Here is a 5,397-nt window from a genome sequence, read left to right as displayed (position 1 = left end):
TCTGCCCCGGATTGTATCCGAAAGAGTCTTTGTAATGATTTATTGTGATTAATAAAGTGCTGTATTCTATAAAAAAAACCAGGCCTTAAACGGCAAAACAATAGTGGACACGAAATGAAAAATACCACGGCGAACGGGACGCTCTACCGCTGTACCGCACACAGGCCATGACACGTGGCACGCATGGACGCGCCCTCCGTTACGCTCCCTGGAGACCGGCCTTTTCTTTTGTACAATCAAGCTGTTTCCTATGAGGCCTGAATGATTTGGGTGTGCTCCTTCTGAGAATGTAGACATTTGGTAGATCGGAGAATGTAGAGGAGATCGTTTGTATGTATCAATTATTCTTGTGGCATATTCGAATGTATCTAACCTGATCGTCTTGTTGCTGCAGAGATATTCTTTTTATCCGATGGTACTATTTTCACTATTTTCTTTTTGTTGCCAGTTATACACAACTTCTAGAACAACATTTCTACTCGACATGCTGATGGTTAGTCACTAGAATCGATCAGCTCCAGTCCATAATTTTGTACACATAATTACAGCTTTTTCTTAGAAATTCGGCACGGAACTGGAAGCAACAGACCTCCAAAAACTAGCCAGTGAATCCCTATTTCATCCGCAGCAGAATCTACAGCAAACTACGGATTCTACTTTGCAGTCACCAAACATTTCTCCAGCCTGCCTAGCCTGCCTGATAAGTTCTTTTTACAGCGGGGAAATCGAGAGAGCCAAGGTCTGTGGGATACGGAGTCCACAGCCCTAGTCCTCCCCTGCTCTCCTTCAACCCCTTCTTCACAATCTCATCGACCGTTTTAGCCCACTCGACCTTCGACGAGTGCTCCCTTGTGTGTCTGTGCAAGACAAACAACGAGTTGTACTCGCAGTTGGGGAACATGAAGAATTTAAGAGCGTCTCCCAGCCGATGAGCCACGTAGCCGAAGCTGAGCTGGTCACGGGGCGTGAAAAGATTGACTTCGTTGAACCAGAGGCAGCTAATAGATCAGTTACCGTTGTGTGCTCCCTGACCAGCACCGCTCCCTCTGGCACATCTGCAGGTTCCAAATTCTTCAATCAGCACCCATAATCAAGGAAACTATGGTAGCAATATGGTTTTTTCCTAGCAGCTTCACTTAGTGGGTAATATTTAATGCACTAACCACTAGGCATCCTTTTCTTTGTGTCCCAAGGCTCCATCCCCTCGTGATAGTATATCTTCAGCTGAAGATCAACCAAAGGCCGAGCATATCGCTTCCTCCGTTTAATTGCATCACCCTCCTCATATATGCTCCTATGATGCTTATGGACAGCTGCTGCAAATGAGTATTTTCCCCTCCAGAGGTATCTGTAAAAATAATTGCCCTGTTAAATCTGTTTTCAGCCCAACAACAAACCAGAAGAATTTGTTTGAGGTTGCAGATAAAAATAGACCTTTCAAGAATAAGCAGCGGATCAACCATAAGCTCCATTTTCCCATCAATCCAAATGCTATACCAAGCTCGAGGAAATAGTCTATGCGTCAATATCTTTGGCACTTTTCCGTTTCTTCTTGGTTCATCAAATGGAAGGCGGTGCAACGTTATAAGTCGCCATATACCAACCCATTTTCCCCCTGCACCGTCGACTTTGACAGTGACGTTATTTTCAATAAAGTCAAGGGATACCTCGTCGACCACCATTAAGAAGCAGAACAGCTTTTGAGAGCGAAGGCTAACATTTGATGGCTGATGAGGAACGTCGTAACCATCAAAAATACCAGAGGCAACCACAAATTTGCATTTCTGTATATACTCAATGTCGACATCATCCATGTCCGCACCGCTGTTCTTCATAAATCCACAGTGCACCTGAGCATATACCACAACATCATTGTCCACTCAGAAGGAAGTTCAGTGAATTAAAAAATAAACCATTAACACTGGAAGATTCCGTACATAAGAAAATAAGAGGTGAGAGTAAGCTATTACTTATGAAGACCTATGATCAATTTGCTTTAGACACAAAGAATAAATTGCAATTGATATTTCATCTTGCAACTAACAAGTTACCAACTTAAGTACAGATTTTAGTAACTTTGTGTGTTCTACTCGAAGAATGAAAAGAATCACACCAATGAGTACATAATTGCAGACAATAAACTTAGTCGTTTGCATACTTTTCCCAAATTAAATGTTACCATCTGTAGCAAGCAAACTCCATGAAATTTAAATAGAGTAAGTTTCAGGTAAACAGCTTAAGGATGTTTCCAACCCAGATTGTACATCATGTGCGCCTTATCCATTAAACTTGCAGAGACGCCACATGCAGAACAAGTGCATAGTGAATCATCAAGCTTCAAATATTCAGAATACTGTTTTTTTTGTTTGTTAAATTCATCAAAAAATACACTACCGAATTGGGTTATTCCTGAGTTAATCATGCAAGTGCATGAATACCATATCCACACATTTAGAAGTGAGGATAAATCCATACATGTTTCAGTGCAAATCTACTGAAATTTAATTAATGTAGCTGTTTCCCACAGATTCATCACTACTCTCTTCAGTATATAACAAACAGAAATGCTACATAGTAGACTTTTGTAAGACAGGGAAGCAGATACACACATGATAAAGGCAACCAATTACCTTCATGGTAGCATTCAGTTTAAAGCTTTCCTCTCTCTGTTTCCAGCTTTGGCGTCCTCCAAACAGCGGCGGAGAATCTTTGTCCTGTTCGTCAACTGTTATGAACGACAGTTTTTTTACGATCGCGTTGGGAGTCCTCTTTGGAATCACAACAGCATCTGGATCATCTGCGATGGGTATCGAGCAACCTGTAGAATAAAGTAACCAGTGTTTAGAATACGAAAGAGGACAAATTAGCGTTTTAAAAAAATGGTACGGTATCAATCTTACGGTGAAGTGGTTTCGACGAGAGACCCGTCGGGTCCAAAGTGTAGAGAACTTTACTGTCGTTTTTACAGAGAGCTGCAACGACGTAAAACATCGCAGACCATGTCAGCATGATGACACAAAAGGATCATTGTAGGCAGAAAGCAGTTCTACTCCTAACAGAGGGACCAACATATATTTAATCTAGACTAGAAATGTGGTCCGGAATGAACAGAAGCAGCAGCAGCTCTGCCGCATTGTCACACTGCAGCGGTCACAAAACTCTGTGTGGCTTTCAATCAAGAAAATCTATGTTAGGGCATGCCCAATGCACTGCCCTAGAGGTGCTGCTTCACACCTTTAGTTAGGTTCGGGTGGTCCAAAGTAGGTTCGGATGAGGAGGCAGCCTCCTCTTCAAGAAGTGGGATCTTCAGTCCTAAAAGCATGCTTTTTGGAGAGAGAAAGAGATACATAATGTCATATTTGTGGGGTCCCTTATCTCTTTTTTCTGACTAAAGTTGTAGATTCCATTGAAGAGATAAAATTTACCATGTTGTTTCTTACAATACATGAAGCAGCTAGTTGTGTATGCCACCATTGCTAATGCCCTTAGCAATCCTAGAGCAAGCGTCATCAATTGAGTGATTAAAATCCATTGAAAGCACAAAGCATGACGACTAGAGCGGCATTGCATCGCCCGGAGATATGTACGCTGATGGCAACGTTACACACCAAGCAATCGTCGATCCAGTGACAACCAAGCAGGCAGAATTAGCACAAAGCATGACGACGACTCGTGAATGAGCAGCAGGAGAGACTGACCGAGTGAGAGAGAGAAGGGAGTGGGGTGGGCGTTACCTGAGAGGAAGGAGACGGAGGAGGTGCAGGACCAGATGTGGAAGGCGAGGGCGAGGAGGACGAGCAGCGCCCAGGCGATGGCTGAGACGAGCACGAGCCGCACCGACCCCCTGCGCCATACCGCCCGCATCGCATCTCCCTTTGCCTCCGCGCCGCCGCCTGCGTCCAGAGCGACCAGTCGGATCCAATCCAATCCAATCAGGGGAAAGTACCGAAGTAGGCAGTGTAGTGCGGGAAACTTGGAATACCTTTTCTTCTCCGGGTTTGATCCACTGGGACTAAAATTTGGATACGTACATACTTTTACAAGTGAAATAATATTGTCTTTCTTTCAGATTGATCAATTGACTTATTTTTATCTAGATATATGTGTATCTACATAAAATTTAGTTAATTAATTTGAAACCCCGGAAGTAGTTTCAAATTAATTGACACCGTTTTTCCTTTCTTTCTTTCTAAAATAAGCTCGATCTTGTCTAGATACGTACCTATCTTATCTAGACAAATGTGGAAGGAGAGAAAATTATTTTTGGCAATTGTGTTTGAAGGCTATGCAATCATTAGACACGTGAATTTCCTAGATAGGAATTTTTAATCCGAATTTTGCAATTGTGCTCGTCAGGCCATCCCAAACACTGTCGCCTAAATTGGACACATTTTATGTTCGATTATGTCTGTTTGGCTGCCACACAGATAGTGACGGCGTATCGATGTTCTTCCGTCCGTTTGGGTCGCACACTAGTAACTCGTCTTACCTCACGGCGCTACCATGGCACGCTCGACGGGAAATGTCCATGGCAGATGCGATGGTGCGAGGGGGTGAGCGCGGGATAGTTCATGCGCGGGGGAAATGGTGTCTCCTCTCACCCTCGCGCCAAAGATTCCCGCCACGGCCAACGGCTTATAAGCTGGTGCGCGTTACCTCGCCCTCTCTCAAACCACTCGTCGGCCCTTCCTCTTCTTCCCTCTCCAGCGCCCTCTCCTCCACCTCGCCATGCATCGCAAGTTGCAGACAAAGTGGGCTAAGCCCACGTTGGCTGCTCACGAGCGGTTCACGCAGCCCACCATGCAGCGCGAATCAGAGTGGGTGGCGGCGGAGGTAGAGGACGTGGAGCAGGAGGAGGAGGACCAGATCGTTGATAAGGATGACGATATCGTGGAGGAAGAGCCGTCGTTCGGCTAACATACCGCCCTAGTTGCCTCCTTCAAGACCGCCCACCGGGATGTGCAAGGCGACTGCGACCTCGCGGTGGTGAAAGCGGCCATCGAGAAGTGTGTGAGGGAGCTCCCACCAGCAGGCGACGACGGGAGAAGCCGAGCGCACGCGGCAGGCCAAGAGGTGGGCGGAGATCCTAGCCTTTCAGGCGGCCATCACCAAGATGCAACAAGATTTGAGGAGGGATAAAAGATATCAAGCTCTTAAGATGGCCAACAATGGATGAGAGAAAGGGACGAACAACCTTAAGAGGAGAACACCAAATTTCTCCAAAATTTAGATCTATGGATTTCATCACAAAGAGGGGATTTTGATTGGTGAATTGTAGATCTAGATCTCCACTCTCTTTCCCCTCAAGATGGAGCAAGAATCATGGAGGTAATGAGAGATAGGCAAACTAAAGATGTCAGCGATGGAGGAGAAAAAACATGCTCAAGACTTACTCCA

The 5,397-nt window shown here is 45.0% G+C and overlaps 1 pseudogene; it reads right to left on the bottom strand.

The window, feature by feature from the left end:
• Positions 1-484: 484 nt before the first annotated feature.
• LOC124649326 lies at positions 485-3,864 on the bottom strand (annotated as a pseudogene).
• Positions 3,865-5,397: the final 1,533 nt, after the last annotated feature.

Source organism: Lolium rigidum, chromosome 4 (assembly GCF_022539505.1).
Source record: "Lolium rigidum isolate FL_2022 chromosome 4, APGP_CSIRO_Lrig_0.1, whole genome shotgun sequence".
Lineage (NCBI taxonomy): Eukaryota > Viridiplantae > Streptophyta > Magnoliopsida > Poales > Poaceae > Lolium > Lolium rigidum.
This window is presented reverse-complemented; position numbering and strand designations above follow the sequence as displayed.